The sequence below is a fragment of the Hyperoodon ampullatus genome (genome assembly GCF_949752795.1).
Source record: "Hyperoodon ampullatus genome assembly, chromosome: 13".
In the NCBI taxonomy this organism is placed as follows: domain Eukaryota; kingdom Metazoa; phylum Chordata; class Mammalia; order Artiodactyla; family Ziphiidae; genus Hyperoodon; species Hyperoodon ampullatus.
Genome location: NC_136926.1, coordinates 47729394 through 47740491, shown reverse-complemented (window position 1 = coordinate 47740491; position 11098 = coordinate 47729394). Strand labels below are relative to the sequence as shown.

The 11098-nt window shown below is 41.1% G+C and overlaps 1 pseudogene across 1 annotated transcript; it reads right to left on the bottom strand.

Annotated features, from left to right (window-relative positions):
* Positions 1-3903: 3903 nt before the first annotated feature.
* LOC307062461 (gamma-secretase subunit APH-1B-like) lies at positions 3904-9325 on the bottom strand (annotated as a pseudogene). The gene is made up of 4 exons: positions 9257-9325; positions 7538-7592; positions 4369-4820; positions 3904-4028 (listed from the first exon to the last, which is right to left on the bottom strand). The product of its transcript is annotated as a gamma-secretase subunit APH-1B-like (transcript).
* Between the last annotated feature and the right edge of the window lie 1773 nt (positions 9326-11098).

The following is an 11098-nucleotide window of genomic DNA, read 5'->3' as shown; positions in this document are numbered from 1 at the left end:
AGCTCCAAGTGAAACTTCTCTTACCCTTCAAGTGTGGTCCTTCTCCATCTCTGTGGTCCAGGGTGAGGCTTAAGCCTCACCTCCTGTCTCCACCCCAGGTTCTGGGATTTTCACAATGGTGTCTCCTCTGTGGATAGTTGCTAGCTGGTCTTCCTTTGAGGGGGCTGAAGTCAGGAATGACCTATGGTGCCATCTTCATGACGTCACCCTCCAGGATGGATTTCTATTTCACCATCTTGGAGCAGAACTCCTTTTATTCTTTCTCTCTCTCTCTCTCTTTTTTTTTTTTTTTTTTTTGCTCTTAAGGTCTTCAACTGATTAGATGGGCTGCACCCACATCACTGAGGGTCATCTCCTTTACTCCTTTAAAGTCAACTGATTGTAGATGTTAATCATGTCTATAAAATCCTTCACAGCAATATCTAGACTAGTGTTTGATCAGACAAATGGGCACCATAGCCTAGCCAAGTTAACACAAAAAATTTAACCGTCATATCTAGTTACTCTCCACAGAGGCTGTACCGATTTACTCTCTTACCTAGAACGTTTGAGAGGGGCATGCCCAAGGTAGCATTAGAGGATCGTTATCAAAGCATTTTGAAAGAGGTTCTTGTTTGCCTCTGTAAACCATCTTATACTATTACACTAGTAATAGCAATAACTCCACTTGAATTATCTCTTACAATGTTTTGGAGGCCGTTCTTACTTTTGCTGGGGAAGGTGGGGAAAATGATATTGAACTGGATTTTTAAAAAACTCTCCTTTAAACTTTAAATTCCCTCTGTAAACAAAGTCTTTCCGAAGAAAATCTCTCTCTCCCCCTAGGACACTGCTTCCTCTGCAGGCTTCTCAAGAAGAGTGCTGAGAATCATCCTTGCTCTTGTTTGTCTCTTCCAGGTCATCTCATCTCCTCCCAAAGCATCCACTCTTGAATCTCAAGTCACCAGGCTTTTCAACCACTTCTCTACATTACTAGTGTTCTCCACCAACTCCCAGATCACATTCCCTCATTTCTCTCTCTCTCTCTGTTTTTTTTGAGTTCCTGGATCACTGTTATTCTCTTCAACTCTATTTCTGTTCCAATGATTGGCTATTTGAGTATCTACACAGGTGAAGCTTTCACATTCTGCTCTGGTTGAACTGGATTTTTAAGGATGAGTAAAGATCTAGGCAAACAAGGTGCGAAAGGGCTAAAATTAAGGTTTTGTGAATAGGGAACTACAGAGTGAGATTCAAATTAAGTTGGGCCATATATAATTTTCTTTCTTTCCTCCCTCCCTCCCTCCCTTCCTTTCTTCCTTCCTTTCAACTGAAGTATAATCGACATGCATTATGTTAGTTTGGGATGTACAACATAACGATTTGACATGTGCATACATTGCAAAATAATTTATTTAGACTCTATGAGTATATGATGAAAGTCATGAATATTTAATTGTAGGAGTAACAGGCTAAAATTTGTGTATAACTTTGATTGTAATGTAGAAGATCAGTCAGAGAGAATTGTTGCTAGGGATTCTACCAGGCTAAAGAGGTGTGTCTCTTGGTGTCATGTTATTTCTTAGATGATATTTTTGTTCATTGTGCCACATCCTGGATTTCGGAGGCCAAGGTAAATATATCCTGATTGGCAATGTCACCCCATCACCCGGGCTAGAGTTGTGCTCACTGGTGAAATATCTCCAGGGTAACCAAAAGAAGTTAGGTACTTGGGATACCATAGCCTTACTGGTCCTGTCCTTTAAGCTGAGTAGGACAAGGCGGGGTGGGGGGGGTGGATTTTACTTAAATTTCCCTGAAGATAGATGGGAGTAGAAAAATGTAATTTAGTGGGTAAGTGTGTAATTTTGGAGCCAGGAAGTCTGGGTTTGAATCTAAGATCTGTTTTGCAATTGGCTATGTGATCTAGAGCAGCCACTTAATCCCTAAATGCCCTTTTCCTTACATAAAATGTAGCAATGAAAATAAAACTTGTACCTTTGCCACAGAGTTATCATCCAAAGTACACATAGGAAAGTGCCTAGCACATACTAAATCTTAATAAATGTTAGCTATTGTTGTATTTGTTTATATTACTTTGTAGCAAGCTAACTCTTTGGGGAAAGTCCTTTATTTAGTGTTTCAAACTCCCATTTGCAAAGCAGGAGTAAAGAAATAATGTTAGTAGGTTAGAGACATATAGAATATAATGTTGCAATTAAATAATCATAAAATCACATTTATATTAGCTTTGTTGCTTTTTAACTTTATCATATGGGGTAAGGGTATTACCTGATAAAACAGTTATTTGTGTCAATATGTGTGTTGTGTGTGTGTGTACTGGATCACCATGTAAAATGTATTTTTACTCTAGCTCACAATAAAAATATTTTTAACAGTTTGAAAAGAAGCAGTGAGGCTAGAGCCCTGAGGCACTGTCAAGACCCGAGACTCCCACATGTTGCAATTGTTCTACCCTAGGAAGAGGAAAATTCAAAACACCTAAGCTTCTACCATGTTCCTGTAGGACCTTCCTGGGATCCTTGGTCGGTAAGAGAATGCAAAGGGGAGATCCTTAGCTTATTTACTGTCTGCCCTTCTAGACACACCTGGATTCCCAGGATCCAACAGAGGTCCAAGTTGCACTATTAAACAAAACAAAAACAAAAACAGAAGCACAAAATGAAAAAAAGCCCTATATAGTATATCCTTCACTCTAGCCAGTGTTTGCCTCTTTTCTTCTGGGTCCCTGGGAAGCCTGAGAACTGCCTGAAAGGGTGGTCAACCTCCTGGTATATAAATGGATGGGAAGTAGCACCAGGCTACTGTGAAAGGGCACCAGAAACCTGGTATCTATTGAGAACTATTGAGAAGTTAATGCCACCAGGAGGCCTGTGGCATGGTAGAAATTCCATACTAAAATAAAGTGTGAATAATGGATAAGACTTTCTAGAAAATTGTCTTGTGGCCCAAAAATAATGTAGGAGAAGAAAGTTTCCATTCTCTCCTTTTAGCACTTTGACCCTTTCTGCTGCTGCATGTCCCTGTTTTTTCAACTTGGCCATATAAAGATGGAAAAAAAGATTTGGGGGAAGAGTATAAAATTTAAGAATTTAAATAAATAAGTCTAATAGATATTATGACAATAAATAAAAATTTAAAATAGATTTAAAAACTGAAAGCCTAACAGGTAAAAGATAAAAGGTAGAACTAGAGAGATAAATTTTAAGATGAAAGCACAACCTGCGAGATTATAAAGTTAAAAAAATAAGGCAACCAAGGTTAAGAACAGGAAAAAAGAAAAGAAATACAGGACAAGAATTTTTTTTTTTAATCCTAGTAAGTCAGTGCAATTTATTATTGTAGTTAGAAGCACAGCCTACCATGTTCTCATAAAACAGAGTACTAGTGAAGTACGAGAAAACAGTTCACAGAGATGACAGCCCTTTAGCCTTTTGTGACTTCAGAACTTTAAAAGACAAAGGCCGACTATGACTTCTATTTGACATTCAGATAGTTACTTGCTCAACATAAACTGAGTTAGGAGATAGCTAAACATCTCATTCTTATTTACTTATGGTGTTCTCAGAAAGTTCCTATTTGGACATGGATAGTTCTCAACCTGGCTGCACATCGGAGTTTTATCTAAGAAGCTTTAAAAAATTACCAAATGCCCAGACCAATTAAATCTGGAGGGTGGAGCCCAGAACATTAGTCTTTATGTTTTCCCAGGTGATTCCAACTTGCAGCCAGGCTGCACACCACTGATGTATCCCTTTCAGAAAGCCGTTGCATGAAAGCCATATCGTATCTAGATAGTACTGTTTATTCTAAATTTCACCAGGAAAATGGACTTTTAGAAGACACAGCTGCGCTTCTTCTAAAGGCGCAGCTTCCTGTTTCAGAAGCGCTGGTCCTTGGAGGTTATCTGGAGCGCTGCTTGAAGAGGAGGGAGTCCTAGTCTTGGCAGAGGAGGCAGAGTTTCAGGCTCCAGCAGAAACGAAGGATGTCCAGACGCCTGTGAGCACCAGGATGATGTATGCAGACACCAGCCTTTTTTTTTTTTTCTTTTTTAAGAAGATGTTGGGGGTAGGAGTTTATTAATTAATTTATTTATTTTGCTGTGTTGGGTCTTCGTTTCTGTGCGAGGGCTTTCTCTAGTTGTGGCAAGCAGGGGCCACTCTTCATCGCGGTGCACAGGCCTCTCACTATCGCGGCCTCTCTTATTGCGGAGCACAGGCTCCAGACGCGCAGGCTCAGTAGTTGTGGCTCACGGGCCTAGTTGCTCCACGGCATGTGGGATCCTCCCAGACCAGGGTTCGAACCCGTGTCCCCTGCATTAGCAGGCAGATTCTCAACCACTGTACCACCAGGGAAGCCCCCAGACACCAGCTTTAATCCATAACGAGGATTTATGAAGCTCAGGGCTGAGACCAGCAGATAGGGGAGAAGAACTACAAGAAAGGCGTACCACTTTTTCTTCTCACAGGCATCCAAACACACAGTGCCCCAGAACACGTGCAGCAATATGATCACCAGCGTCATGGAAGCTGAATTTAGGAAGCACTGGGGAGGGTCTCCTTGAATGCCCACCGCGCCCAGCCCCAAAGAGTCAGACAGGGTATTTACAAAGGAAAATACTCCACTCATGATTCCAAAGCCCAAACCAGAAACAAAAGCTATTAATCGCATAGAGGGTGCTGTCTCACCTGGGTTTATACTCTTCAAGCCCACACGGGCTTTAAAAAAAAAAGGTTTATAATATGCAAAATGGCACATTTCTTGGATAAGGACTGAGACTAACACTCCAAAGATCAGCAGATATTTCTGTATTGGTCCATCTTAGGACAAGAATTTTTAGTTGGTAAGATTTTGTGGGTTTTTTTTTAATTAAAGCATTCTCTAGAGTTGTTTTATTCCTTTCAAACTAACCATTTTAAAACAAAAGTTTTAATTGTGTGTGTGTGTGTGTGTGTGTACATGCGTGTGAGTGTATAAAACAAAAGAAAGACACGGGGGATGAGCGCTACCAGCTCCCTCCTCTGGCTTCTGGCTAAAGTCAGAGTTACTCCTTCTGACAAAGCTCAGACACAAGTGGGGACATCTCACTCTGATTCAGTTTCTGAGGAAACCCCGAAAAGGTGCAACACATTTACAAACCACTGCTCAGATATGGAAGCAAATGTAGGCTTCTCAAATATTCAGTCATGGACTTAACGGAAAGTGGGCAGGGGGACACACGCATGTCAGTTCACTGATTTCAGTCCTTTTCAATTCAAATAGTCTCTTTCAACTCCATCTTCAAATTTCTTCTTCTCTCCCCATCTCCAAGATGGCATCTATTGGGTTGGGTTGGGGGAGCTTTAAGGGTTCTCATGGTGACAAGGAATTGAGGGACTTCTTATCCACATAGGAGAGGACCGGTCCTTCTGAGCCCTCTCTGGTTCCTGCTCTGGGGTTTGGTGTCCTCTGAAGGGTTAGTGACTGGTAATACCTGGCGGTGTTTGGTATTGTGATGGTGTCCATAGCCAAAATCCACCATTTGCCCATTAGTTTTGAAATGCTTGACATTTCTCTATCCTGGGCCTCAGAAAGTCCACTGGTCATCTCAGCGTTTCTTTGCGACTTCCTAGGGCACACACTAGTGTCTGGATGCACTGCACCCTCCACTCAGGCATGGGCAACCAGGCGTGGTATTTCAGGTTCATCTATCTGTTCTCTTCCTGTCACATACGATACAACCTCTCCTTGGAGGCTCTCAGCTTTCCCAGGTTCTATATGGTGAAGGAAGCAACTAGCTCCAAGTTTCCCTCATATTTGTCTAGACGCATCTACTTCTTTGTTCCCTCTGGAATTTGGTCTGGAGCAAGTTGCCAGAACACATATATCGTTTGCTCCCCTTTTCTCCTTTCCCTTTCCACCTTCTCTGGGAATGAAAAGTATAGTCTTTAACCTTCCTTTTCGCATGGCAGGGATCCCCCTTACAGCATAGCCTTGCTTCTCCCTATCCCTGGCTTAATGGTAAAGTCGGCAAAGTCTGAATCTTGATGTACTAACTGAAGCTTAAAGAATTTAGAAAACCATTTCTCTTCCAATAAACCTTACCTTAGTAATCTCTTGCTAGGGACTCAAAAAAAGGTACTTTGGTCATCAAAACCCCAACACATAGCTCTATCTTCTGGGAAGCCGTTGGTTATGAGGGTCCACAGGGAAGTTAGAACTGATTTCCCCCATAAGCAGTGCCTTCCCACAGGCAGGAATAGAGAGGAGCAGAGTGGGAGGTCACACCCACCCTCTTGGCCATTCACCTCTATCTAGGATGATTCTGCCTGTACAGCTGTGCTCTCCTGACTTGGAAGTTAGGGCTGCCTCTCAGTGGTTTTGCAAGGCTGATTCTACAAGCATCACCCTTCCAGCTCTGCGGAGGCCACGGGGTTAGGTGCAGTATGATGCTGGTTCCCACAGGGATATATAGAGATGTGAATGTGAGGCAACTTCCGAACAGTTTGAAATAGTTCCTTGAGATTTCTGATGTAGGCTAATCATAAGACATTAAGTCAACACAGAATCTTCTCACTACTTCTCTCTTACAAATAGGCCCTGTCTTATTTCCATCTAGGTCAGAGTTTCTCAGTCTCAGCACTATTAACATTTTAGGTCATATGGTTCTTTTCTGTGAGGGGCTGTCCTGTGCGTTGTAAGATATTAAGCAGCATCTCTGGCATCCTTCCACTGTTTGCCAATATCAGTTCTTACCAGTTGTGACAACCAGAAATGTCTGCAGACATTGCTGAATGTGCCCTGGGGAAGCAAAGCAGCCCTGTTGAGAAACACTAATTTAAACCTTGGTCTTATTTTGATGTTGTTGCGATGTTTTAATTGTGTGCTTTTAAAAAATATAGAAATATTTTACTTACTTCTGATTCCTGAAGTAGTAACGCTCATCATAAAATATTTTCCACATAAGATTTAACATTTTGACAGTTTCATCCATGCGTGGCTTTTTCCCCCCATTTGAGCCATACAAATGTTGAAATAATTTTCTTTATAAAAATGGCATTTGCCATTCTGTTTTGAATTTTTCTTTTTTATTTAGTAATACTTGTGTTTCTTATTTTTGACTTGTCTGTTCGTATCCTTTGACTTTTTTATGTTGAGGTGTTATATTTTTCTTCTTAACTTGTAAAATATATGTGTGTGTGGCTAAAGAATATCAAGTTTTGTTTGTTATTTATGTTTCAAATGTTTCCCAGAATTTAATTTATGTTTTTCTCTTATACAGAAATTTTAATTTTAATATAATCAAATTCATCGATATTTTCCTTATTGTTTTAACTTTTTTGGGGTCATGTTTAGGAAAACCTTTCTGATCCCAAGATTATAAAAATATTCACCTATATTTTCCTCTATCTCCATTTTAGTTTGTTTAAATTTTTTTGATTATTATTTTATTCTCCTTTAAAATTTTCTTCATTTCTGTAAATTTTTTGTCTCCTGCTTCTTCTAGATCATTTTTTATTAAATTAAGGTGATTAATTAATTAATTAAATTATTTTACATCTCTGAGCTTTTGCAGTTTCAGCTTTGTAGTGTTTCTTCATAGAGGCACTTCTCTAAGTTTAAAAATTCATGTTAAATGTTTGCTCACAAATTTCAAGTGCTTGATAGTCATAGTTTTCTGACAAGTGCACTCAGCTATTATTAAGTTTTGTTGTTGTTTTTCACAGTTTTTTTTCCTGTATTAGCTTTGTGTCAATGCTGTGCCCATCCTTCACCCAATAAAAATGGGCTATTTTAGGGCTTTCCTGGCGGCGCAGTGGTTAAGAATCCACCTGCCAATGCAGGGGACACGCGTTCGAGCCCTGGTCTGGGAGGATGCCACATGCCACGGAGCAACTGAGCCTGTGCGCCACAACTACTGAGCCTGTGCTCTAGAGCCCATGAGCCACAACTACTGAAGCCTGCGCGCCTACAGCCCATGCTCCACAACGGGAGAAGCCACTGCATGAGAAGCCCTTGCACCGCAAGGAAGAGTAGCCTCTGCTTGCTGCAGCTAGAGAAAGCCCGCGCACAGCACCGAAGACCCAACGCAGCCAAAAATAAATAAATAAATAAATAAAATTTATTACAAAACAAACAAAACAACAACAAAAAAGGGTTATTTTATGACTCATCAGTAAATGATTTGAGTTTTCCTAGAAGAGAAGTTCCTGGGGGGTAGAGATTGGGCAGAAAGATCAGGCTAGTTGAAGGACTTCTTTGCAGCCTCAGAGAGAGTCCACCTCCTGTAGAGGGTCCTGTGTGCCCCCATTTGCTGTGCAGCCCTACCCCCTTTCCTTCTTTGGATGAGACATGGTTCAGGGAGGCTCGGCTGCCCCCTTACCCCATCCTCCCCCTTTCTCAACCCATTTCCTCCACTTGTTGATGCAAACAAGGGACATGGGCTTTTGCCTCTAAGAGGGGCTCCCCATTTTCAAGAAATGTGTTTTTGCTATGCCCTGTAGCATTCTTCATGCTCTCTTCCCCAACACAGGCATGAGTTCTAGCTGATCTCTGCTGATTTTGGCAGATCTTGCATGTTTTAGAGTCTGAATAGTATATCGGACTCCTGGTTTTGCTGAAAATGGAGCTTGTGGAATTTTATTCATTCTCCTTTTTGCTTTTATGTGACTTCCACAAAGTGAACAGGGAAAAATCATAACTTAGGTAGCCATGTTTATCCTGGAAGTCCTGAGTTTAGTTTCTGGCAATCTTAAAAAGCTGTTATTCAGTCTAGTAGTTGTTAGTACTACTTCCAGATTTTGGAGGAAGCAGTATGTCATCTGCAAATAAAGATAATTTTGTTTTAATCAGAATTTTTTCTTTGGAGTATAGTTGCTTTACAATGTTGTGTTAGTTTCTGCTGTACTGCAAATAATTTTTGTCACTGCCTCTTCAATGTTTATAGCACTTAATTCTTTACCTTGGTCTGTTGTTTGGCCAAAACATTTTGGAAAATATTGAGCACTATTGGTGATAATTTCCTTCTTTTTCTTATTCCTCACTATAAAAAGAATGCCTTGGGATTTCACCATTAAGTGCATGTTATTCAGTATATTAATAGCTCATAGAAAAGATTAAACACGAGGCATGTACTAAAATGGATAGATGCTGCTTCAACTCCTCTAATTCTTTTGGAAGTTCACTATACCAACTGTATTTCTTAGAACGGAATGGATCTCTTCTGGTAGCACATAAATGTTGGATGTCATTGCGGATGTGTGATGACTTGCGGTACCTCCAAGGAATCTCTCTCAACGGCAGAGAGCTCAAGGAGGTGCTCTGGAGGCAGCTCAGTTTCCGCCATCCCCTCCGGGCATTCATTTGGAATGGGGCAGTTATCTCTCCTATGTTGTCTAAAAGCCTAGGTTCATGGTGTCTCTCTACTTCCTCTCCTTCCCCAGTGGTAACCCCTCTCTGACCCTGTTTATGGCAGTGCAGCCCATAGGGTCAGATCAGGTGCAGAGCTAATCATTATGTTACTGTGAGGAAATTCTAGGGTATGAACTAGGTGGCTGAGGTTGATTACAGGCTGAGTATCTCATTACTCAGTTCAACAACAGTACTGAGCATAAAACTTTCTTTCAGGCATTCTCTGTCATCACTCTCATTACCAGACCCAAAGCCAATTTCTAGACCATTTTGATTGTTTTACCCACTTCTGAATTCTCTCTGAGACCCCTAGATTCCTGGAGACTTGGGACCTTTTGAACTCTGGGTCACAGGTCGGCCCCTTCAGCCTCCTAGTTGACTGGTGGTTAAGAGAGCTGTGAGTTGAGTGGTAACTGGTTAGTTAGCCATACTTTTGATGAAACATTTTCAGAAGCTTCTGTCTGAATTCCTCTCTCTCTCTGTGTCTTGTATTATTCCCACCCCCTTTCACTCACAGCACTGATGAGTTGAATGAGCATTGAAATTGGAACCAGAAGACTTGAGGTTGGGTCCTAGGTTTGCCATTTACTAGCAGCTGTGCCTGGGAAATTTCTTTAAGTCTCTGAGCGTCAGTTTTCTCATTGACAAAATGGAGAAACTTTTGCCTTTCTTACTTTACAGGGTTGTTATGAGGTCAGATTAGCATAATGAAGGCCACAGTCATGTGTAGTTTGATATTTCACCATAGGAGGCTGTGATTCCATTAAAAAGACAGTTCTAAACATGACAGAGATTTGGCTAAGAAATGAAACACTACTGAGAGTCAAGTGAATTGGCTATGATCAATGGTTCCTATATCTGAGTGACTTAGAATTAGTGGGGTCAGAAAAACAGTATTTTTATAAGAGCGCCATAGGATTTCCAGGTAAAACACACAATGCATGGCACATGGGACATCCTTATACTAAAAAGTTGGTCATTGTTTATCTGAATATCAATTTAACTGGGAATCTTGTATTTGACTTGCTAAAGCTGGTGATCCTACATGGGTAATTCTCACAAGCGAGCTGCTTTTGAAACTACTGACCCACATCCTGCGTAGGGCTTGATTGAAAGCAACTAAACCTGATTTAGTTGCCAACATTTAATAATTAGAACATTTCGGGTGAAAAACTTGATTTCTGGCTTCTTTGAGCTCACTGCCTGTATGGAGGACTTCAGATGCTCCCGGGAGAAGATCATGGTCTTTTCTCATGAGAATAAAAAATCCTGCCTCACCACCTTCTCTAGGCTTGACATTTTATTCTTAGAATTGTGTACATTGCAAATGTAACTATCCGAGGGAAGGGGAGAAACTTCAGTTAAGTATCCATTATTTACATTTTACTGTAGTTGAACGACCTAAAAATAATTTTTGAGAGTAAGTGAAGAATATGAGGCCCTGAATCTCTCTGGAAAGGGGAGGGTGGTGGCCTGATTTTAGTCCCAGAGCCGGGATGTGGGAAAGACTAAAGACACACATTGCCTAATCCCCAGGCCTGTCCTGGATCTGACTTGTTCTCAGTTACAGTGAAGCCCAGCCTTGTAGGTGGCCTGTGTGACCTCTCTCTGTTCAGGTGGAAGGGAAGTGGCAGGAATGGGCTTGGGGGAGCAGTAACTTAAGCACTGTAGTACCAGTGGGAAGGTCCTGACAGCGGGCAGCAAAACA